General features: G+C 47.5%; 1 protein-coding gene across 6 annotated transcripts in view; it reads left to right on the forward strand.

The window, feature by feature from the left end:
* The window catches only part of fbrsl1 (fibrosin-like 1), a 185734-nt gene that overhangs the window by 99551 nt on the left and 60754 nt on the right, over positions 1 to 25429 (forward strand). For 5 of the 6 annotated variants that reach the window (XM_061259826.1, XM_061259819.1, XM_061259827.1 and 2 more), the window contains exon 1: positions 14397 to 15043. The exons of the other annotated variant lie outside the window; for it this stretch is intronic. The gene's annotated coding sequence lies outside the window, so the exon portion shown is untranslated. Of the gene's footprint in view, positions 1 to 14396; positions 15044 to 25429 lie in introns of those variants that run through there. 6 annotated transcript variants of the gene reach the window in all.

Consider the following 25429-nt stretch of genomic DNA (forward strand, 5'->3'; position numbering starts at 1 on the left):
TCCGCCTGCCCTGGTTCTGCAGATGGAAACCAGCTAGGAGCTCAAATCTGCTGCAAGGCCTCTCCTCTCATGAATTGATATGAATGTTTCTTTGTACATTGTCCCTGACAAACGAGCAAATAAATACATGAATAAATAGGGTCAGAGGAGTAGGTTTGCACCTGACGAACACGTTTCTATCGTACAATAAACTCAAGCTCATATGTGAGCACAATTTACCAGGCATCGGCAGATTGGAGAAGGTTTTTTTTTTCATTTTTATGACTTTTTTGTACCCCCCCTCTCGGTGTGAGAGAAAGACCCAGATGAACATATTCCCCGGCCGCTCCTCTCCAGTAGGAGTCTTCACAGCTCTGTTGGGTCCAGCGGGACTTGGTACTTCTGCTTCTAGCGGCCAACAATACTCTGTTAGACCTACCCCCCCCCCACCCCCAGACCCTGGGGCTGTTTGGAATGCAATTTACTGACCCGCTCTGTCAGCAGAGATTTCCACTTCCTGTACAGCGGCATCCTGGGAGAGCCTAGAGGAAGTGGGTGAAATCGGTGCCATAACACGGCCAGACACAACTTCGCTTCGAGGGGTGGTTCTCCAATTAGCTGGAGGAAACAGCTTGGAGATTTATTAGTAACTCCCGGTGAAGCGGGGGGGAAATGGCCCTAGTGACTTCCATATGTGACTCGGGATGAAGGGGTTGACAGGACCCTTCTCGGCCGATTAGGCTCCCGGCCCAATTTGGGGGGCCAGTCCTGTCAAGAGGCAGGGGAGGGCCTCCGTACAGGGGGGTAGGGGGGCGCAGCGGGGGGTAGTACCCACTTGAGCTCAATTGGTTAAGATCACAGACGTAGACCTCAGGAGAGAGAGAGCCCTCGAGAGGCCACGGCAACAGAAGGTTTACAGTTACCGAGTCCGTCGGAGAGGAAAGAACTTAGCCGCCAATTAAAGGTTTATGACATTAAATAAAACCTCTGTAGCTTTTAATATCCCGGTTAATGCTTGTTTGTCTTTGTGATCAGGATTCAGTGGGTTCCCACTCTTCTGTTTCCTATTAGACGGGGGCCGGGTGCTTCCTGGTTTCTTTACGTCTGTGAAATTTTCCATTCAAACGAGGACGGTTACAGCGAGGCGGTTTAAATTACGTCGGGGTCCTACTCTGGGCTCAATTACCCGAGAAAACCCGTCTCCCTCAAACTCGTCCAAAAGAAAAACAATAAATACATAAATAAATAAATAAATAAATAAACGTTTTGTTAAATGAGGTAACGAGTAGATTTTTTTCCCCCCAGCCTTTTCAATGTCATTAGACTTATTAAGCCAAAACCAAAGGCCACTGCTGACGGGAGTCCCATGACCGACATGAGACGTCATGACGACGTTTTGAAGGTTACATTTAATGAACTGAGGGATTTCAGGAATGGCAAGAATCCACAGTCCGGCCCCTCTGCTGGACGTGGTAGCAGGGGTAGCAGGGGGTGGGGTGTGTGGAGGGTGGGGCGAGGACTTTGGCTCGATGCTGAAAGTTCGACCGGGAAACGTCGAGGCCAGACGGTCGGCCATCTTGCGCTCTCTCTCTCTCACCCTTCAGGTGGTGCGTATCTGAAGACGCGTGATGTCTTGTGCTCTCGCATATGACCGGAGCCAGTTCCCCCGCCAGTGTCAGTGGTCCGCTGTTGCTGCAGAACTGCTCATGCGGTGTTTGTCGCCCCAGACGTAATCTCTCACAGCGTGCCTGCACTTAGTTACCAGATTTCTCGGGGGTTATTGAGTTTAAATAACCTATAAAGCGTTTTTATTTTCAACCAGACAGTGTGGCATTACTTTCTCCCCATGCCATGACTGAAGTCGGGGAAAAGGAGGTCAGGGAAAGTAAGTGAATAGATTGGAAATTACATTCAGCGTGGAGGTGCTTTTAATCGAGTGCGCTGCTGTACCTACCAGCTCACTCCGGCCGTAGAGGTGGGGCCGGGGGGGAAGCTGGTTAATTACACTGAAGCGGTGTGTGTTTTTCCATTGCCGAAATATAAGCTTAAAAGTCATATCCAATGAAAATGGAACAGGGCAGGTTTTTTTTTATTTGGGTAGGGGGGGTTTGGGGGGGGGGGGGGGTGGGGGTGGTTTCTGGAAGAGAAGGGGGAATAGGAACCTGATGTATGAGGCACTCTGCTCAGTCTCCAGGGGTCTGCCCTGGTAATTAGCACAAGAAGCCCTTTACCCTCTCACCCGCTTCAATATTCATCCTCACCCTCCCCCCTCCCCCCTCTCCAAACCGCTACCCCCACCGCCCTCCCCCTCCCTCCGGCTGGGAGTGAGGCGAGCCAGACTGAGCCCCTCGGAGTGACAGTTCAGCTCCCACGGGTCTCTCCGACGGGAGATCGGGGGGTAAAAGTCACGATGGGCCCGTGGCCAGATGGAAGATGGAGGCAGAGATGAAAAGAGGCTTTTCTGGCAGCGTCTCTGATCCCCCACCCCCCCACCCCACCCCCCTTAGCCAGAGCTAAAGCGCTAATCCATATTAGCCGCGCAGAGGCACAGGAGATTAGCAGACGTCTTCGTTAAACTGAATTAAAACTTTGTTCAGGGGAGGGAGTGGAGGGGGGCTAAATACGCCAGACGGATGCTGAGGGGTTTACCAGAACTGCCGGGGCAGGGGGGGGGCCACCGACTGGGGCCTGGAGGCACGGGAGGGGCGGGCGGGCGCTGGTAGTCCTCTCTTTGGGTTTTAGGTTTAAGATGTCTTGGTTGAGGCCGTTTAGCCCTGCAGTGGTAGCCATTATGCTAAAGTGGATGGGTCCCAGTGCTGAAATCCCGCCGGTCCCCTGTGACCGACCGGGCTCAACATCCGTTCTGTCACCATCTGGGTCTGTCTGCTGTGGTATTCTCGGCAAATCCCCCCCACCCTGTCTTTGTCACTTCCCCATTTCTTCTTTCACGAGGTGTCTGTTTAATCAGATTCACTTCTGCTCGTCTGCAGAACAACAGAAATGCACGTGGATCCCTTTGCCAGGAAATCATTTTCTTGCTTGTCCTGAAAAGAGGCGTTCCTTGTTTCTGTTTTTATTATGTGCGTCAGGAGATGAGCTTACTGATCTGGCCTGATGTCTCTGAGATATCAGACACAGAACGGGGAGAAGCCATGTTACTGCTAAGAAGGCAAAAGCCAAAATGGCTGATATTCTGGACATTCAACACCCTGGAGTTTCTGTTGAGGTCTCGTCATCGGCTTCATGATGTTATAGACACACACACACACACACACACACACACACACACACACAGATACACAAACACACACACACACACATAAATATAATATTTTAAATATAATGTCAAACAGAACCACGTGCAAATTAAGCCCATAAATAGGGGATCTAAACAGCTGGCTGGCTTTAAAATTATTTACTTGTTTATAATAATAATAATATTAATAATCATAAACTGTATTGATTGAGCACTTTTCAAAAGCTGTCGTTTATGTATTTGTAAAACAGTAACAAATACACAAATAAAAATGATCATGAAATGATAATAAAATTAAAGATAATAAAATGTAGTCTTGGAGATGCTGACAACATTTTCTCTTCCATTTCTGTCCAGTTTCCTCATCTCACCTGAACTCGATTAGCTGGTTCTCGTTTGTTTGCCTTGGGTTTGTGTGGGAGATTGTAGTTCTGAGTCAACACCAACGTTTAGCAGGGGAGAACTGTGTGAACAGCTGTCCTGCAGTGGGTAATACAATTTAAAATCTACAGTCATAAATTTAATTTATCGATTGTAATGTGATATTCCTAACTCAATCCATCTCATTTGCTTGCTGTTGATGTTTTTTCGCAAGGGAGTTTTTGTGGTCTTTCTGTTCTTCTGAGACCATTTTCCCATATTTAGGACTTGAAATGATTCTGGTTTTGTATTTTCTGTTTTGGGGAAACACAATACGCTTTATTTAAACAAGCGGGTGGATGAAAATGTGGATGGATGTTTTGACATTAGGAAAACTTCCAACATGTTCATGCGAATGAATAAATATTTCCTGTATTTATTGGGTTATGTTCATGAACATTCTGGGCTTTAGAAGTATAAGTATCATATTAACAGTGTCATTATGATGTTTGTTATTTGCAATGTATAACCCATAATAACAGAAATTGGTTTTGATTTTGAGTAGAACTGCTTTTGTGAATGTGTATGTGTGTGTGTGTGTGTGCGTGTGTGTGTGTGTGTGTGTGTGTGTGTGTCTCCTTGTGATTGTATGCATGCAGGGGTGTGTGTGTGTGTGTGTGTGTGTGTGTGTGAGTGTGTGTATGCCTCTGTGTATGCGTCCGTGTGTGTGCCCTTGTGATTGTATGCATGCAGGGGTGTGTGTGTGTATGTGTGTGTGTGTCTGTGTGGGAGTTACTGAAGGAACACTATCTTTGTGAGGACCGGAGGATGTGCACATTAAGATTAATTGAGTTGTACACTCAGGACGAGCAGCGGCCATTTTGAATGATAACAGAAAACCGCTGAGGCCCGGCAGCTGTTCCGAGCCGGGTCCGAACCAATGGCGGCCTTGCGGGCCGAGGAATGCTACGCTAGTGCGGGCCCTCCGTCCAATCAGATTTCACCGTCCTCTCTCTGTCTTCCCAACCCGAGAGCTCCTCCACTCCATTTCTCCAGGGGTCTTATTATGCTCTCGCGAAACTCTGGAGAAGTCCGTGTGTGTGGTGCAGCTCAGAGCCAAAAAGAGGGGGGTGGGGGGGAAGGGGGAGAATAACCGGCTCTTGGCTCCCTTAAATCTGTCGGAGCATCTGCCCAATCCGGTCTGGCAAATCCTTTGACGTGCCAGGGCTAAAGACCGGCCTTGTATCATTCATGAAAGCGGATGGATTTACATATCTGACACCAGTCCTCCGAGCTTCTGGGAGCCCCCTCAGCCCCATCCAGTCTTCCACCGGCAAATCCTGGAACATATGGTCTCCAAGAGCTGGGTTTTTCTTTTTCGTTTTCTTTTTTTGCTTTGCACACACAGACGCGCACTCCTGCGTGTATGACACGCACGCACAGCACAGACATATGCATGCTCACGCACACACGCGCCTAATTATCCGGTCCCAGGCACGTCTGCATACACATATTCGCACTCCCGCAAACAAACTTGCGTACATCATGTCAGACATATTCAACACACATATTTAGCCCACATGGATACGCTGAAAAGCAAACCCTACATCCATCTCTCATCTCTCCATCTAGAATGTACGCCCATATACACTCAGTTGCCACTTTGTTAGGTATTTATTTGACTGCTGTAGCCCATCTACTTTGAGGTTTGATGATTTGTGTGTTCAGAGATGCCCTTCCGCTAGCCACTGTTGTGACATGTCGTTATTTGAGTTACTGACGCCTTCCTCCCAGCTTGAACTAGTCTGGCCATTCTCCTCTGACCTTTCTCATTAACAAGGCATTTCTGCCCGCAGAACTGCTGCCCACTGGATGTTTTTTCAGACCACCCTGTCTGGCACCAACAATAAATCCACGGTCAAAGTCACTTAGATCATATAAACGTTAACTGAAGCTCCTGACCCGTATCTGCATGAGTTCATGCATTGCACTGCCGGCCACACGATTGGTTGACTAGATAATCGCGTGAACAAGTAGGTGTTCCTAATAAAGTGCTCAGTGAGTGTATATACAGTATACTCGTGTCATATATGTGTGAATGTAGCGCACACAGAACCTATCGCCAGTCACTGCTCGTATTCCCAGGCCTGACCCTGGGCTGGGGACATGGATCCGGCCCTCTAATGATGAGAAATGGAGTTATAATAGCAGTTGTTAAACCTCGGGCTGCACAACAAATGTGCTTGTGAGACCCGGCGCTGCTCTCTGAATGGATTAGGCGTTTGTTCTGGTAACCCTATATTTAATCTCAGTCTGAGCTCCACTGGCTGGGCTGCTCTCCCCTCCATAACTAATGTCCTGTCATTCCCTGCCCCGGCCCTTAACCGCTACTGTTCCTGTGATTCAGCGCCTGCCCCCGTCTGTATCTCTCTCCCTCGCTCTCTCTATCTCTCTCCCTCGCTCTCTCTATCTCTCTCCCTCGCTCTCTCCATCTCTCTCCATCTCTCTCCCTCACTCTCTCCATCCCTCGCTCCCCCATCCCTCTCCATCCCTCGCTCCCCCATCCCTCTCCATCTCTATCTCTCTCCCTCGCTCTCTCCATCCCTCTCCATCTCTCCATCTCACTCTCCCTCACTCTCTCCATCCCTCGCTTCCCCATCTCTCTCCATCTCTATCTCTCTCCCTTGCTCTCTCTATCTCTTTCCATCCCTCTCCATCTCTATCCCCATCCCTCTTCTCCATTTCTTCATCTCTCCATCTCTTTATTTCCCTCTCCCCATCTACATCCATCTCTCCGTCTCGCTCTCTCTCTCTCTATCTGGTCGCCCATAAGGGGTGAGGGCGATAGGTATGCTGTTTCTGGGACATCCTATGGGGTAACCCTGCAGGAAACATGCCTGAAAATCAAACATTATAAACCGTGTCCTGTGCTGGTTCATTGTATGTAATGTGCGGCACAAACTCAGGCTTTAGTGCGGTAAAGGAAGGCAGGGCTATACTAGCGTGGGCCCCTGTGCCGCATCTCTATGAATTTGAATATCATAAATATGAATTATATCCCCACTGTAATGGCTGCAGCCGCAGATAGAAAGGAGCTTATTATTCGCCGAGAAATAAAGTTGCGGGAACTTGATAAATGGGAGCCTGGATGTATTAAACTGATTGGTGTGAGCCGCAAAGTCTTCCTCTGAACTTTTTAATATTTCTTTTTTTTTTTGGGTGAATTTGGTGCAGTTTGACTCAGGGTACTGCGTCGTGTTCTTTGCTTTAGGGTATTAATAAATAAAAAATACCAATCATTGCTCTAATCGCAGATCGTGCCCCTGACTTCGCTGAAAACGTCGTCCTTCCTTCAAGACGTTTATTCGGCAAGCTACTGCTCCCCCCGCCCCAACCCCCAACCCCCAACCCCCAACCCCCGCCGTTTCACTGAGCCGTCCGCTAGACCTTGAGTTCATAATTGGATCCCCTGATAAATAATCGTTAATGGATAGACTTTCTTCCACGGCCCGGACCGATCTTAGATCCACGTTTCCTCTCCCGCCGCCCTCCCCGGACGACGGCGGCGACGCGCGATTGGCCGACGAGACGGCGTGGGATCGGATGGCGTTTATCGCGGACATCCTACTAAGAGCTCCCGCTCTCGCTATCTCGCCTTCTCCTGCCTGCCGGAAACTCCGGATTAATACCTAATTTCATCCCCCCGCTGCCCTCCCCCCCCCCCCACTGCCTCTAAATAACTAGGCGGAGTCGGACAGGCAATAACAGATAAGGGACGGCGGCTAGTGGGCAGTCCTGATAAAGCACTTCCTGCCTCGGAGTTGATGAGGTCTTAATGAACAGATTGCTTCGCCGGGGACCGGATTGAGAGACTACCTTTGGGGCGCATCAGAGTCTGTCTTCATTATCAAAATGTACGAGCCCCCCCCCCCCCCCCACGACTCCCACTGCTTACCCCCCCCCCCACTGCCGATGAGAGCCTCAACAAAGAAAACGTAAAAAAAAACCTGTAGTTTTAAGGTGACAAAACCCCCTATAAAAGGGTTGTTTATTAGGGTAGTTTGCAGTTGCTAGGGGGTTCAATTATTTAAACGGCCTTTTGTAGATACAGTGCACGGTATCCTTGTTGCCGAGTAATCTTCTGCATGCGCCGACGCCTCGTAGTTGGAGACCGGATTCCGAGCCCCTGCGTGGCATCCTACACAATCACGAGAAAAACTGTGACTGACAAGAACGAGAGTGAATGTTTCGTCACTGTCACAACACAGGTCATTACCAATATTGACGAGATCCAAATTTTTTTTTTTTTTCAGTTATTTGGTGAATATGAACTCGATGCAGATCTTTTATACGTTCTCGTTCTCTTTACTCTCAAATGGCTTTGGAGGCTGAGGAAAAAAAGGCAGGTTTCTCTTTCTTGTTGTTAAATCCCGTGTTTAAAAAAAAAAAAGAAAAGAAAACGGCATTGACAAACGGCCACACAGTGAAGCTGAATAGAGAACCTACTTGTACATCCGCCGTGCAGAAGGCAGGAAACGTCAAGGTGACATACGCGCGCGCCGGTCTTTCAGCGAGAATAAAGATGCCAGTGTCCTTGCAGAGTCTATCAGTGGGGTCTATTCTTTCCCTTGCCCTTCTGCAGAAAGGAGAGAGAGAGAGAGGAGGGAGGAGGTGGATCAGAGGATGGAGAGGACAGAAAGAGAGGGGGGTGGGTGGGTTGGAGGATGGAGAGGACAGAAAGAGAGGGGGAGAATGGAAAGGATGGAAAGAGAGGGGGTGGGTGGGATGTTGGCGTATTGGGGTTGGGGAGTGAGCTTCACGCCTATCGGGGCCGACTGCTTTTCGGGCCATCGATTGCCGAGACGATGCAAATTGCCAAGCCCGCCCTTTGGGGGGGGGGGGGGGGGGGGTGAGGGGTGGTCTGTGGGGCAGGGTGGGGCGTATTCCGTCATCAATGCAGAGTAATTATCTTCGGCAACAACCAATATTGGATTGTTAAGCCGCGGGATAAGGTGTCTGGAAAAGGCCTTCAAACAGCCACCCGCCTCTGGGGCCGGAGCAAAGCTGATGGATGGATCTTCTGGGACCTCCATCTGGAAGACAACCGGAGGCAAACTAGCACTCAGATGAGCTCCCTCTCCCTCTCTCTCTCTCTCTCTCTCTCCCTCCCTCCCTCCCTCTCTCTCCCCCTCTCCCTCTCTCTCTCTCTCTCCCTCCCTCCGATAAGTGGGGCCTTCTGGAGTCCCGCGGAAATTAATTTTAATGTGTTTGATGGAGTGCGCTTTTGTGCGGTGCTGGCCCAATCAATCAGGCCTTCAGCGTTTCATGTTGAGCGTGACCTCTAAAAACGGCTTAACCCGAGCCGCGTCGTGCTCCCCTGGCAGCCCGGAAAACAGTCCTCACAAAGTTACGAGCTGCTAGACTTGACCCAGCGACTTCATTTTTTTTTTTTTTTTTTTTTTTTTTTTTTTTACTTTTTCATCCAAACTGCTTAGAGTTCCCTGAGGCTCCAGATGAATGCAGTTTTATTTCGGCCTTGGGTATGTCGGTTTTTGCCGAACATTCAACCAAGTTTTTTTTTTTTTTTTTTTCAGAGATTTCATACATGGGTGTCCAGTTGTTTGGCCTCCATATTTCTTTGCCAGACGGTTTTTCAACTCGTTCTGAAGTATTGGCTGCTCAGAGGATCTTTCAGAGTGCCTCACATTTACAAGCCTCCATTCAAGTTTGTGCCATTCACATTTTGAAGTGCTGGGCAAAAATAATGAAATCTATTTTTTTTAAATGGTTGACCTAAACTCATATTACCATCTTTTTTTGTGTGTTTTTTATTTATTTAATTTCTTTTTTTTTCTCAAGTGATTTGAGGTTTAGCGGAGGCCAGACTTCATGTTTTGGTTTGAAGTGGAAATGTACTTCCCTTTGACTTTACAAGGGCAAAGTTTTAGCTTCCTAGCAGAGACAATCAGATTTCTTGCCAAAATTTCCTGATTTCCCAGCAAAACATCTCCAAAACATCAATGACCCACCTCCATATTTGACAAGGGATGAGGTGCTTCTCCTTGTACACATTCCAAACATGTCGATGGTGTGTATGGCCAAAACGTTCAATTTCAGTCTCATCTGACCATAGCACTCTTCCAGTCGTAATTCCAATGTTGTTTGGCAAACTCAAGATGCTTGGTGTCGTGTATTGTGCTCAGTAAGGGCTGTCTTCATGCCAATAATTCTGCAGCCCACTATGTATGTGTTAGACTCCGGGAACAGTACACGATCAGCCTACAGCCAAATCCCTAGTTCCTAAAGACACTGAAACTGAGGCTGCTCCAAGCAGTTTTTCTGTAAGTCAGAAATCTGCATTTAAGTCTGTCTAGTGTGCTTCAGAATCAGCTATTGCCAGCGGATAAAGAAGACTTCACGTACCCTGCCGTTCCTGCTCGTTTTGCAAACATATCATTTCCATTCGAGTTATTAAAATTCACATCCTGACTTTCCATGTGGGACAGCAAAGAAAAAAAGAAGCTATCTTTCTTGTTTTGTTTGGCTTTGTCTCGAGCGCTAAAACAGGTCTTAAGTTTGAGTAGCTCTCCGAAAGATTCGGGAGACTAAAGATAAACATTGCACAGAGATAAACGATACGCGGCTTCGCCCGTGCTTTTGGCAGGACCGCCAGGAGTCTGTCAGTTTGAGGGCTGGGCGGGCACCACTGGCCAAGGCTACATGTTAGATCGGCGTTTGAAATGCAGTTGATCTTAAACAGATCCTCCCTCTGTGTCTGTGGTGCTTCTGCAAAACAAGTAACGCTATACACACCTATTTTGAGCCCGCGGAGGAGGCCAAAGGCATAGAGCCCGCATTAGGAGATTGGAAACCGGATGCTGTTTTCACAGAGTAGATATTTGGACCATGTTCCAAGGCTGCTGTGTGGCTGCTCAGGCCTACCTGAGATTATGTGCTCCAGATTGTTAGGCCCGTGGCATTAGCCAGCTCGAGCCTGATGAGCTCTAAGGTGTAAGTGTGCACACTCCTCTCAGGATGGTCGTGTGAATGGCCTCTGTAGCACTCCTCTGGCTCAACATGTGCTGAACATATTTACTCATACAGCTTGGGAGGACATGACTCTCTCTGTATATCTGTCTTCCTAAGAGCTGAATAGATTAGCCACTGTTAGTCATCTGTTGTGAGGGACTTGGGGCATTCCCCGCTCAATGACATTCATTAGCGATGGGTTTTGACTTTCTCGTTGGCGGAACACAGGGTTTGGCTTCGCAAATGAACGTGAAGAATCGCGCAATAATTGTCTGCCTGCTAACCAATCGGAGCAGCCCGGCTCTAATCGAACTAGGAGCTTGACCAGAAACACACTGGCTCCGCCCCTTTGCTGATAATGGAGGTCAGAGTTCTTCAGCGACGGGTGACTGATGGGATTGGGCGGAGCGGAACCGGATTCGGGGCGGCAAATACAAAGCTTTTTCTCTTGTCGGTTTTTGGACGGCAGTCTTCGGGCGGTCAGTCTCAGAAACGCTCTCAGAAATAAAGGTACAAAAAATTCAAAAAAGGTACAAATTCCTGTTGCTGGGGCAGCACCCTATAGGTGCTTAAAATTGTACCAATTGCCACCATTATATAATATAATAAACCTTTTTTTTTGCTTTGAAAACATACATACCCAAAAGAACATTACTGTACTTTAGGGGTACATTTTGGAAGGTTCCCTCTCCGTGGCAAAGTTTTATCTTCCTAGCAGAGACGACCAGATTTCTTGCCAAAATTTTCTGATTTACCAGAAAAACATCTCCAAAACATCAATGACCCACCTCCATATTTGACAGAAGGGATGAGGTGCTTCTCCTTGTATGCGTTCCTCTTTTGCCGCCAAAGATGTTGAGGGTGTGTTTGGCCAAAACGTAGAATTTCGGTCTCATCTGACCCTAGCACTCTTCCAGTCGTAATTCCAATATTGTTTGGCTCTCCGTGGCCTACTTACAGTAAGCTCCTCGCTGACGAGCTCTTGGCTGTGGCCCTGGGGCCCTGGCGGAGGCAGCCCGCCCCTGAATCGGGCTGTCGTAAGGGCCCAGTGTGTGCTCACCGCGGGTGCTTTTTTGCTCCCAGCCTCATGTTTTTAATAGGAAGTCTGTAGGGTTTGGGATGACCTGTAATTACAGTCAGCTGGGAAATAATTACAGGCCTCGCATTCCAGACACAAAAACCACCAATCGTACTTACTGGCATCGCACACCGAACTGAAAAGCACATATACAATATTGTTGCTCTAGCCTGGGGAAGAGACGCGGATTATTTATTCGTTTATGTTATTTGAGCCACCAAAATAGTGTCTTTAAAATCAAATCTTTACCCAGCCTCTCTGAGTTTGAGGACAGTGGTGAGACATGTGTAAAAAATTTGTGGTGAAGATGGTTTGCCAAAGATGCTATGCCACCCATTTTAAGTTCTGAAATGGAAATGTTGAGTCAAACTGAAGCGTACACTTTCGCTTTTTATGATCAGTCAAATAACCAAAATGATGCGTGCATGTGAACAGAGTAACCTAATTACTTAAGAAAACATTTTATGACGTGAACAGGGTTCTGTGAAAAAACTGTGGTTTTCATTATCAGCTTTAACCAAACATGGGATGTGAGATGTGACATTATCACAAACTAATGATGAAGGAAAATTGGATGTAATTGAAAGGAAAAACCCGGAAAAATCGTCTGCTGTCGTTTTGCCATTCAGATTGTCTTGTCTTTTTGTCAGATGTTTTTTCTCATGTGTAAATGCTGTGACATATGGTGATAAAACAGATTTTAGTCAGCGTTAGATTTACTGTCTGGGTAAGCCTCTGTTTCTCGCACAGTAATGACTTGCCTTTTGTTCCGGATTTCATTTTTAACAAGTAGAGACGGGCATTTTGAGTTCAAGTTGTAGTTCAAAATACGAAAAAAATTCCTGTGATGTATCACATTTTAATGTTATACACCAACTCACTGCATAAAACATTTAAGTCTGCTGTGATTGACTAGTAAGCCGGCACCCCAAATTTCTAGGCAAATTGCTCTAAACAAAAACATGTTGAAATATGAGAAACCCAGTGGTACAATAATCCCTTCCTTGCTTCTGGTCGCAACAGTCTTGCCAGATAAATAGGGAATGAATTCTGAGAGCCTTAGTCTGAGCTTATCCATACATGGATAAGGTCTTTGAATCAGAGGAAAACCGTGCGATTTAAGAAGGTCATAACTGTGAAGAGACTAAACCCTGGGGCTAGCATTGTAGACGATGTAGAAGGGATCTTCTACTTGGCATCAAAGCCTTCTCCCTGAAACTGGTAAAATCATACCGTTCGCAATAACATCCACAGACTTTAAAAGAAGACGGACGGCCGAGCTCTCCCTGAACGACGGACTCAATTCCCCACCCCACTGTTAATTTTAGAGTCAGGAAATCCTCGTAGACTCCAGAGGTCAAAGATGAAAACAAGTAAATTCCCAGATTCTATGCTGGGGTTTGAAAGTAATGTCTATAAAAGCCAGCGAAAGTATGAATGCCCTCCACTCCATAGCATCTGGCATGGACTGTAATATGAATTTTTAAAAAAAATATTTAAAAAATCTGACATAGAGTATGCATGGCAAATTCTTGGCACATTATTTTTTTTTTTTTCTATTTTTTTTTTTTCTTCGTTTCAAGTGGGTTCTGACTTCTTCAAAAGATGTTGGAAAATGGCTCCCAATGGGGGATCTTATTCTGTACATGTGTCCATTTCAACAACAAAGTCCCCTCTCCCCACCAGGGCTGTTTCAATAACAGGCTGGTGTTTGTCCCAGGGAGGAGCATAAGCTCTTTTCTACAGTGGGATAAATGTCTTGGTGGCCAGTGGCGCGTTTTCACACTAGTTTACAATGGTACCGTGACTCATTGGTGAGACCGACGTCTGCTCGTCGGCTGAATTCGCTCCAGGCAACAAGAGTGAGCTCGTCAAGGACGGTGACGTCACAGTCCCGTCTTACCCACCCCAAACCGGCAGCCTCGTGAAAACCATTCACTCTGAACCCCGCGTTCGCCTTTTGTGTGAGCTGCACGGTTAAACCGTCTCCTATTGGTAGTTTCGCACGCCCAGTCTCTCAAAAGAAAGCATAAACTCCCTGGAGACCTATGCTGTTATAACAACATGTAAATTGAGTTGTTTTACAACGGTAATGGTCCGTCTTGTAGGACGATTATAATAACATCTGATTACAGTTAATAAATCTGCTGTACGTGAGCTCTTATTTTTATAGATTTTTTTTATGTTCAAATTTGTAAGATGTCTTATTTGTAATAAATATATTACTATATTTTGTATGTTTATCATAAATATAGTTTGTGTCTGTTCGTAAATTAATATACAATTGATTGTCTCATTATAAACTTCGATGTATTCCTTTTTGATTTAAAAAAAAGTACATTGTACTGCACAATATACTAGGGGAACCGTGTCTGTGTTGCATTGCGGTACTATACAGTCTAGCAATTGCATGTGCGCTTGTTTTGTTTTACAAATACAAGGTTGGGTTTTTCGCCCTCCGCGACTGTTTCTAAAACACACCCTGTCCATTACACGGGCAACCGCAAGCCCCCGGAACTAACAGGCTGTCAAGTCCTTCAATTGAGAACGACGGTGCGGTGAATCAAGTTAAAGATCCTGCTTTCATGCATTGATTGCTTTGGTCTCGTCCTGCCCTGCTCTTTTTTTTTTTTAAACACACCCAGCGAAGCTGACGGCTCGCAGCTCAGCTTGCGAATGCGTTACAAAGCTCAGTCTCTCCCTTGTGCTAGGAGAGCTACGTTTCACATGCGCTGAGTGCGCTGCTGTTACGGGGACTTTTTCAACGTTGTTTAAAAATCGTCGGGATATAATGGATATCGCAACTTGAAAAACAAAAGTCGTTTGAAAGAAAAGGCTCCATGTACCGTGGGATTTCTCGCTGCTTTTATTCAATTGTTTTTCAAGCGAAATAATCCGATACTTGCGGTTGGAATCTATTGTGAATGATCTGTCATCGGGGTTTTCATATGACTTGGATTCGTATCAGCGTTAATCTGGGCAGACACAAAGATCCACTGTTTCTCGTTTTCAGATTAAGGAACGTGTTTTTAAGGGACGAATAGTTTAAGAAAAGGAAGAAAAAAAAACTCCATATTGAAAATCTATCTCCTGGTTTGACAGCTTTCGCCGCCGCAGCCGAAAAAGGAGCTCTGCAAAGATTTATTGTCACAGCAGATCCCCATTTGTTGCCTGGTATTTCTTAAGGGACACGTCTGCTTTTGAATTTTTTTCATTTTAAACTGTAGGTGTTTACCCGACCTGGATTTAACGACATCGCGGGTTTGTTTCCGTTGGGTGAAGTCTTTGAGATTGTCCAATGTTCTTCATTGCACGGTGGAGATCGCCGCTCGTACATTTCGGTAAGATGGTCATGCTCTGCACAGGCTACTTCATCCTGTATTTTTCATTTCTGGTTCACTGTATTTAGCTTTCTTTACGGCATGTTAGTATGCACATCACGCTTTTCGTATTTACGCATAATATTTCTACACGTTGCTTTAAAGAAAACAAGGCAAATAATCGTGGGTTTTAATGTTGAATGTTGTTAAAAGTCGCCTACATTTAGGTGTTTTCCCTTTTGCATTATCCGTCGCCAGGTGACGTCGAAAATATTAATATTTTCCGTTTCCATTATTCACTTTTCCGTGGTTCTTATGATGTATGAATTCTTAATAAAAGTAGCTGCGTCTTTGGTTACTGAAATACAAAGATCTTTATTTTCACCAGGCTTCGGCTTGTTTTCGGTTTTAACGTGGTCTGTCCTGGTCGATTACATCGACTGACTGTTGGGAGTGGTGGGTAATATTTAATTTTAAGAGTAATAAAGTGTTCCTATTTTTATTTGTATGTTGTAGGCTATTGTTGCTTGTTTCAAACCACCGCAGGTGGTGCTGTTTAATTAGTTTTTGTTCTGAGAGCACGCAAAGAATGTGGACGTTCAAGGTTATATATCCGACGAGGTCTTCTCGGTATTGTGAAAGATACAGACGGATAGAACATATTGGCAATCACTCTATAAGGAATTCTATGCGGCTTCTTTTGTGTATCTTGGCTGTACAAGGCATTGGAAATAAACAAAGGAACATCCAGAATATTGGACCCTTTAATGAAAAGGCTTCTTGAAATGAATCATACAGATAATCTAGTTCGGTTCCCTGTTGTGATGAACTCGCAAATTCATTTGCGGTTTGCAGAACGACCGAGGGCGTATTAAAAAAATATTTCAATATATCATCCCGACCTGTATGACAATATTTCTCCCTAGCAGCGTCGACATTTCTGAATTAACATCTGTCCAGCTCAATTCTTATAGCGCTTGTGGTGAAACGAGGGGTTAAACAGCTAAACAGTTAAACCAATATAAACATATTATGCTAAATTACATGCTTGGGACACACGCACACCTGCATTTTAAAGTTATGTCTCCGACCGAAGGGTGTTTTGTGCGCGTCTGGTCCTCCTTGTTATTAGGTTGATATTTCCAAAGTGTTTGTGTCTTGAGCACTCCGTTAAACCGCAAGGATGTAAAATATAAACTATATTTATACTAATATATAGAGATTAGTTTGCGCTTTTTTCTTTAGTAAGTAGATTATCTTTAGTGTTCCAATGTTTTTCCGGTGAATTATAATTTGCAAAAAGGCAGTGCTTTTTTAATATTATATTAAATTAAAATATTATAACTTTCCTACTATAAATAATTGTCTTTAAATATGCTGCATTTCTAATCTGTTGTGTATGTTTAATTGCCTTTGTTGTCCAGCCTCCTGCTGATGTAATTATGTGGTAAACTCACATTATTCTTTCAACATATTATTTTTCATTATTGGTGCTTCCCCAATTGTTTGAATCCATATTTAAATATGGTGTTTTAAGGTGTACTTGTATGGCTATTTCCACTGAGGTCTGAATAAGACTGTACATGTCAGTGGGTTGTTTTATGGCATTGCCTGCACATTCTTAGCACAGATCTGCTTCATTTAGCCTTTTGGATTTTGTTCTTGAGCTTGCAGATGGCCTCACCAAATGTTGAAATTCCTTGAGGTGTGAAAATGTTGTCCTACTCTATTATTACATATTATTACTCTATTAGTACATCAACCGAAATGATCACTTGTGATACTGGTTGAAAAGCGTGGTTTGTTTTGGGCTAAAAATGTAAAATACTTATATATAACTAACATCAATAAGGTATTCAGGGTTAACATTTCTCTTCCTGCATGGCAATACACAATAAAAGTCCAAACAGGCATTTATTCAGTCTTTCCATTTATGCGTCATCATTCACCCTGAAATACAGTGTTATTCAGGAAAGTGTTGTAGCAGTGCGTTCAGATTCATGTTTAACATGTTATGTGCAATGGGCTTCAGCATCAGGTTTCTGGGGAAAAGATTACATTGGCACTGGGCGACGTCCTGTCGGAAGTAAACAGGGTGCTGCGTTGCCTTTCTGTTGTTGTGTTCCTCAGAAGAACGTACCCTTCTCTGCCGGGGCTGCTGGCTTCACCCCAGCCCGTGGGACAGGAATAAACACTAAACGTTAAAACAGCAGAAATGTTCCCCGCGTGTTCACAGCGGGGCGAGATGTAAGCGTTGTCACGGAAATGAAATGGCAGGGGAGCCTGGCGTTGTGGGGCGCTAACGGCGAGGGGTCTGTGAGTTCACGGGAGCGGGAACCGAGGCGTTTGAGATCCGCGCCGGCGGCTCGCCCTCGGGAAGGGGGGGGACAGCTGTCATCGTCGCTGTGAAACCGCGGCGATGGGACCACGTCTTGTTGACGTGGTCGGCGGTGTTGGACACCTGCCTGGCTTGTTTTTGTCTTGTTGTGCTGCGTACATATCTCCAGTGCCTGTTCCCCATTGAAAAACACGACCGAGTGCCTTTTTCTCAAAGCCAAGTTTCCCTTAGACCAAGCTACTGTCGCACCCTCCTTTGGGTTTTTGAACAGCCCCACTTTCAATTCGCCAGATAACCGTTTCATTATATTGCGGTTGATAAGCCATTACATTACATTGCATTATGGGCATTTAGCAGACGCTCTTATCCAGAGCGACGTGCACTGCTTTTGCATTTTTTACATAGTCTCCATTTCTACAGCTCCATACAGGACCATTATGGTCCTCCGCTTCCCCATAAGACGCTTTATGTTGCTGCTAATTTGCTCCTAATTTGCATTACGGCTTGTTTTCCCTCTGGTGGCTGGTGTTTTATAAAAGTTTAAAAGCGAAAATTGGAAATATCATTAATGTGTCTAGCAGTGCCTGTAACCAAGGCACCCTGCATCTTCCAGCAGTTCTCTTTCTTGACCACTGTCTTTCGTAGTTTTTTAAAAATAATTTTTTATTATTTCCTTTACTATTTAAAAAAGAAAATCTTGCTTAGTCCCTTGAACCGAGAACTAATCTTTAATCTACTGCCGAAGCAGCTCTGGAATTAGCAGGCGAAGAGAGAGAGAGAGAGAGACGGGGGAAAGCCGCTCTTATTCATATCTTCAAAAGCTCGTTTATCTTTAGTGGGAAGCCGATAAGACGGAGGCCTGGTTGCCAGAGCTGATAAGCGGGTGAAAAACCCCGCTGCTGTTGGTAATGTAGGAGCTGGTGCAGATCACAGCGCCAGAGATATGGCAGACCTGGCAGCGTGGGGCGAACATCTCGCGCCCCTTCAAACGGAAGAGGAAGGGGGGATAAAACGCCACCGTTTGAAGGATTGTGCCAGATAAGGGCTGGCGGCGAATCTGGTGGAAGGTAAATATTTGGGAAAGGAGCCGGTTTGTGTGGCTCCTGTTCTCAGCCTGGTCGTCGCATAGTTGACCCTTGACCTCGGTATTTTGAAGCAACGTCTTTACGGCTGTTACACAGTATGGAGTTTTCTGCAGTGAATTTATCACCATTTCGGAAGGTTACAGCAGCGCTAGCACAGATTTAAAATGGTTAAAGGACCGTGAGGGGGAAGGTGTACTTAGGCCAGAGCAGACCCTATCTGAATATTTTTTGGTTGTAATTGGTTCGGTTCATCACCCCACTTGAGCGATGTCCCTCGGATATAGGCTTGGGAATGTTGGTCTTCTCCGAACGGGTTATGCTGTATCTGGACCTGCCTGCTGTTCTCCGATGACAGTGATGAAAAGTCTGTTGAAACCGATATTATCTGGTGGTAAAATGAGAAGGCTGGGGCAAACCCAAACCCAAACAGAGGGGAAAAAAGGTTTGTGTTATTTTGAAAACAATAGTTCATACTGAGGCTTTCTGAATGCGCTTTGCTGGCAGAGAGAGCTCCTCACTTGAACAGAAAGGGTCAGGTGACTGGGGGGGGGGGGGGTTGTTTGGCACGTCCAGTCTAACGGTGTTCAAAATCGTTAAACGTCAAAGAGACAAATGTGTTAAACAGTAATTACAAATGACCGGAATTTGTCTTATTTTCCCCCCTCAGAACGGTCAATAGCTGTATTTTCAGCGGCGTTCCACGACCTGTCTCCCATTCCCTCCCTGCGACCCGTGAAAAATTCCCCTCCCACCCGGAATTATTTATTGAAGCGGCTCCATTCGGCCCGGTTGAAGGATGGACGCTTCCGGAGTGCTGAAGTTGTGCTTTTTCCGCGGATTCTCGGACGCGTCGTTGTTCTGCCAGTCGTAGATCACAGGAAGTGCTTTTTGGGCCAAACGGGTTTCTGGGAGCCTGTCACGGCCGGTGGAATGGTGTTGGATGGATTGTACAGGCCGTGTAATGGCCGTCTGCCCGGCCGCCGGCTTCGAGGGACAGAGAGACCAGGCTGAGGGCTTTGAATTCTTCAGCTCCTGCATGTAGCACCCTACTGAGGATTCACAAGAGCCTACCAAGATGGACGCCGTCCAGACGCATACCAAAACGTTGAGCCTTTGTCGTCTTTTTTTTTTTTTTTTTTGTTGTTGCCGTGTTTCATTTTTTATAACTGACTCCTCTTGCTTTTTCCGGCAGTAGATGCTGAATTCAGATACCCAGGGGGTTGACAGTCCTGCGTTCGAAACCTCGAGGCCGCAGTAAAGAAAGAAACGGGAGAATTTACGAGCACTCCCGGGCAATTTTTGCCGTTGTAATCGTGGTCTTGGAAGGATGGCTCTTCGGTAAAATGTCGGCTGGCGTTCCTGCGGTGGGCGCAGAGACGGGAAGCGGACCGCCGTTTGGGATTTAACGCGTGTTTCTGAGCCGGAGACGTCTCTGTTTTTGACATTAAAGTTTTAAATAACCGGAGGCCACTGCAGGCCAAGCTCTGTGAGGGGGCATGGTGGTGTTGGCACAAATAAAACAATAACATCTTTCTTCTGCTGCGATTCCTTCCATGTGAAGATACTGTTAGCAGCAGTGTGTGTGTGTGTGTGTGTGTGTGTGTGTGTGTGTGTGTGTGTGTGTGTGTGTGTGTATGTGTGTGTGACTGGGGGTAGGTGTGTGTCTGTGTGTCTGTGTGTGTGTGTGTGTGTGTGTGTGTGTGTGTGTGTGTGTGTGTGTGTGCAGGGGGGTGGTATTTATGCGCGTGTCCAAATGGAAGTGACCAGTGACCTTTCCTGTGGCGGCTCTGGCGGTCCTGAAGCTGTCAGACAATGGACTGCCTGGACAATGAAGCGCGCCCGTTTTCTTCTTTTCTCTCTCTCTCTCTTTCTTTCTCTCTCCTTCTTTCATCTCCTCCTATCAGATGCTATCTCCTAAAGGTGGGCATCTTGCTTTGTGCAATTCCTGGGGCACGTGTCCTTTTCTCTAAATGTCAGACGGGTGCGGCTCAAAGTGTTCGGCCCAACGCCCGCCGATCGCCTTCAGGCACCGCTGAGGTCAAAGGTCACCCGCCGCTGTCAGAACACTGTGCGTTTCAGGCTCTCCGCTCCCTGTGGCCTGGGCGGTCAGGGCCGAGAACCCAGTGTAGCCACAGTAAGAGCCACACAGCTGTTGGGCCCTGCAGCAAGGCCCTTAACCCCGCATTGCTGCAGGGGGGTTGTCCCCTGTTTAGTCTAATCATCTGTATGTCGCTTGGATGAAAACCTTGACCAAATAACAAATTATTATTATTATTATTATTATTATTATTATTATTATTACAGTGATTTAAAAATATGTATTCCCCTGGAACACGCACAGTGCCGTTTTAAGTGTAAACTGACACGCTTGTTCCTAACGGTTTTTCTTTGTTCATAAAGTATTGCCTGCAAGCTCAATGGACTTCAAAGGCTGTTGTTTATTTTCTGTTACTCTGGCATTTTATGAGTTGTTTATGGTTATTTCTTGCCGGTCGCAATAAACAGCTGTTGCACTCGGTGATGTTTTCCTCGGGTGATAAAGAATTTGGTTTTAAAAACGTGAGATTCACATCGCTGTGGAAACGCGTTGCGTTGTGAGGCGTCTGACATCACCCGGCCCGAACGAGAGGAACAGGGAGGACCCTCCACTGCTCGTCACAAACCATTTCTTCTCCTCCCTCCCTCCCCCTTTCTCCCCGTCCGTTTTTGTTTTTCCAAGGCCGCGCTCCGTGTGAAGAGGACCCCCTTCACATCAAAGGCCCTCGTGGGTCTCCATTAATATTTCAGAGCCCTTCTCCTTTCATCCTTTGTGGCCTTCCTCCAATTAGCCGCCGCCGTTAGCGTAGCGGGGGGGGGGGGGGCAGCGGGCCGCTCCGATCGGGAGGGGGGCGGGGGGGGCATTGAGCGTTTGATTTCCGCAGAAAGGTAACAAGCCCCCCCCCCCACCGTCTCGACACCGCCGTGTGGAGTCTGGAGGGCCGGTGGAGACACTTGAGCAAATTCCCCTTTTCAGCGACTGACACGCGGGTCAACCTGCAATTCCCTCGGCTGCGAGCCTCCGCGATACCCCCCCGTCCCCCCCCCGTGTCTCCCGAGAGCGGGCCGTGTCTTTTGTTACCGTTTTTATGAGGCGTAATTAAATGCGCTCGGCGTGGCGCAGTCTGAGCTCCCAGCCGCCCTCCGCCATTACACAGATGCGGCCCGGCCGCCGGTAATGATGGAGGAGCGAGGAGACGCAGGGAGGAGGAGGGGGGAGAGGGGGAGACGGGGCCGACGGGGCCCGGGAGTCCTCTGTCACGGCTCCGGAGGTGTCACACCGCCCTAATTGGCCCATCGTTCTGTCGCGCGCCGAAAACCCCCATGATGCATTGCGTCACGCGTTTATTACACGGGCTCCACCTGCCATGTCTTTCCTCTGGATGACAACCCTCCCCTCCCCCCCCCAAACCCTCCCCCATCCCCCCAGGTCCTACAGCAACCGCGCTCCCGTCGCGTATTCTGCCTTGAGATGTTGGCCGACTGTTCAAAGCAATACTTGTGGTGAGGTCATAACGTGGAAATAACAGCCATAAAATTTTTATTTAAAAAAAATAAATAGATGAAAAATGACTGGCTGAGTTTTTTCGGAAAATGTTTTTTTAATTCTGTCTTCTCGGGACAGAATGTTTGTTTTTAACAAGGTTTTCCGTCTACGCAATCAAAACCGTTCGCAGTCGTGCGGCTCCAACAAAAATACGACTGCGTCATTTCGCTAACATCGTTCCGAACTTAATCAAATCGGCAGCTTTCGAGAAGCGCTCCTTTTGGTTTGCGTTATATTTTATTGCCGCGGAACGACGGCTCTCGCGTTCGGCACGATATAAACATCCAGGAAGATGACGGGAAGTGTGTGTTAATGGCCGCAATATGCGGATGATGAATTGGCGGCGGGCGGAGGAGAAGGATCCTGGCGGTAAAGACGGGAGATTAAATCAGAGGGAGCTGTGGCCGCCATGATTTCTCAACGCGTTGGCGCTGGGCTCCTCCTGACAGCGCGTGACTGATACGCTCGCGCTCGAAGACCGCTTCCTCCGCCATCGCCATCCGCCACTCCGCCGTCCGCCATCGCGCTCTCGGCCTCACATCCCCTCCCGCGGTCCGCTCAGTCGCCGGGTATTAAATCCTCTTTTAATCTCTGCCTGTTGTTTTTTTTTTTTTTTGTTTTTCGCGCAGTAAGCAGATTTGGGCGGCGGGTTTTAATTGGATGCGTGTCTCTGTTCGGGATGTGGATGCGCGATGCGAGGGGTGGTCCTGGCAGCGCCCGGCGCGCGGGGGGGGGGGGGGATCCGAACGGGACGACACGTCGAGCATACGGCTCTCTCGCTGGGAAGCGAGCCCCCTTCGTTAGCGCGGGGGGTGACGAGCTGCCGCTCACATTAGGGTAATTAACACCGCTACAGATTGCGGAACAGCTGTGCAATTTAGCACTGTGGCAACCGCGTCGAGCCGAACACAGGAGAGAGGAGAGGGGGAGAGGAGGAGGAGAGGAGAGGCTCTGGAACAGTGCAATGCCATGGCCTCTTTCGTGCTGGAATTTTCTGGAAGCCACCAAAGGACAAAACTGCTGTTTGCAAGGATATCTCTCTCTCTCTCTCTATATATATATATATATATATATATATATATATATATATATATATATATATATATACTCACATCTCTCCATCTCTCTCTCCATATTTCTGTCTGTATACATCTCTCTAAAAACAAAGAAAACGGCAGGTTTTGTATATTCCTTGAAGTCCTGGACTCTCTGATTGTGTGTTTGATCTATATTAGAAACTTTGTTGTGTATCCCAGTAGGGTCTCCCTCGTGGACAAAGTTTGACTCGTGATATTGAGGAACTCATTGTTTTGGAATTGCAGTTTTTTTGGGGGTTTTTTCATCATTAATACAAAAAGGTTTTGACTGATAGGTGCAAATCCTTGTGTTTTAAGCCAGAAGCCTGCATGGATGTTACTTTGCTGATATGCAGTGTGTGTATGCGTGTGTGTGCATGTGTGTGTGTGTTTGTGTATGCGTGTGCATGTGTGTGTGTGTGTGTGTGTGTGTGTGTGTGTGTGTGCGTGCGTGCGTGCGTGCGTGCGTGCGTGCGTGCGTGCGTGCGTGCGTGCGTGCGTGCGTGCGTGCGTGCGTGCGTGCGTGCGTGCGTGCGTGCGTGCGTGCGTGCGTGCGTGCGTGCGCTGCTGCGCTGCGCGCTGCTGCGTGTGTGCGTGTGCGCGTGTGCGTGTGTGTATGTGTGAGTGTGAGTGTGTGTGCATGGCTGTCTGTCGGTAGCAGAGCGGCAGGTCTAACCTCCAGGTGCTCTGAACTCCAGGCTGAATTAAACATGACCAGTACCCCACCGCCCCTCCCCGGCTGGCTGCGGAGGCTAATTGGGTTCAGGGCATCCGTTTGGCCCCCGGGCCCATTTGAACACCCTGCTGGGAGGGGCGCTGGAACCTCCAGCAGCCCTAAGGAAGCCTGCTATGGGCCCCAGGAAACGTGATGTAGGCCCAGGGAACCCAGCAGTTGGCTTCTGGGGCCTTTTTTGGGGAAGAACGGAGGCTCTTTGCAATGTGACATGACATAAAAAGCCTGGAATGGCTCTTGTGGCGAATGCGGCCAGCTGACTGTTCCATAAACCATATCCAGGAAATGCACACTCCATCCGTGGTCTGATTCGAGGGATTGCCTCCACCCACCTTTTCCACCATCTTCTCCACCGCTCACTTTGTGAAGTGGAGCACCGCTATATCTCCATCAGCCTGTGGATGGACCTGGGATAGAGAGGAGTCATCCTGTTTTTTTTGTTTATCTATGCAATTGAAATTCCTTTTCATCTAGCTGTTCTTGGCAGGAGCCCGCCTCACCCCCACAAACCGAGGAGTAATTAAAGAAGCCTGCTCGCGTTTACTTTCTCTGTGATTGGGTTTAATGTCTGCCATGTTGGCCGAGGCCCTATTCCCCCCGTGTGTTTTTTTTATCCGCGCTGATCCCAAACATCTGGATCGGCCTTGTTCCGCGGAGAAGCTGTAAACGGCCCGCAGAGGGGGCCGAACGGGGAAGAGCGCTGAGGAAAGGAAGAGCGCTGAGGAAAGGAAGAGCGCTGAGGAAAGGAAGAGCGCAGAGGAAAGGAAGAGCGCAGAGGAAAGGAAGAGCGCTGAGGAAAGGAAGGCGCTGAGGAAAGGAAGAGCGCAGAGGAAAGGAAGAGCGCAGAGGAAAGGAAGAGCGCAGAGGAAAGGAAGAGCGCAGGGGAAAGGAAGAGCCCAGGGGAAAGGAAGGGCGCTGAGGAAAAGAAGGGCGCTGAGGAAAGGAAGAGCGCAGAGGAAAGGAAGAGCGCAGGGGAAAGGAAGAGCGCAGGGGAAAGGAAGAGCGCAGAGGAAAGGAAGAGCGCAGGGGAAAGGAAGAGCGCAGGGGAAAGGAAGAGCGCAGAGGAAAGGAACGCCGCGCTCACGTTGTCCCGTCTCCGTCTGGATCGTAAACATCGAACACGGACAATCTGAGAAAAACGTTTTTATACGTGTGCTTCCCTCAAAGGCTTTTAGGTTAAAGGGGATTGGGATTGGATGTACTGAGCAGGAATAAGACTACTCCGCTTGGGCCTGTGTAATTGGGATCGATGTGTCCGTGATACTTTCAGCCAATCATGGTCTTTCAGCCAATCACGTCTGTGTTGTTCATGGTACTTTCAGCCATCATGGTTATGTGTCCAAGGTTCTTTCAGCCAATCATGGTTATCTGTCCATGGTGCTTTCAGCCAATCATGGTTATTGTCCATGGTGCTTTCAGCCAATCACATCCATGTGTCTATGGAATGATCATGTGACGTACCCATCGAGCAGAATGAGAGGAGAAGCAGGGTGCATTGTGGGCCTGCCGGAGGTTGGGGGAGAGGCAGGTTGCATTGTGGGCCTGCTGGAGGTTGGGTAGAGGCAGGTTGCATTGTGGCCTGCTGGAGGTTG

Source organism: Conger conger, chromosome 11, assembly GCF_963514075.1.
Source record: "Conger conger chromosome 11, fConCon1.1, whole genome shotgun sequence".
Classification (NCBI taxonomy): domain Eukaryota; kingdom Metazoa; phylum Chordata; class Actinopteri; order Anguilliformes; family Congridae; genus Conger; species Conger conger.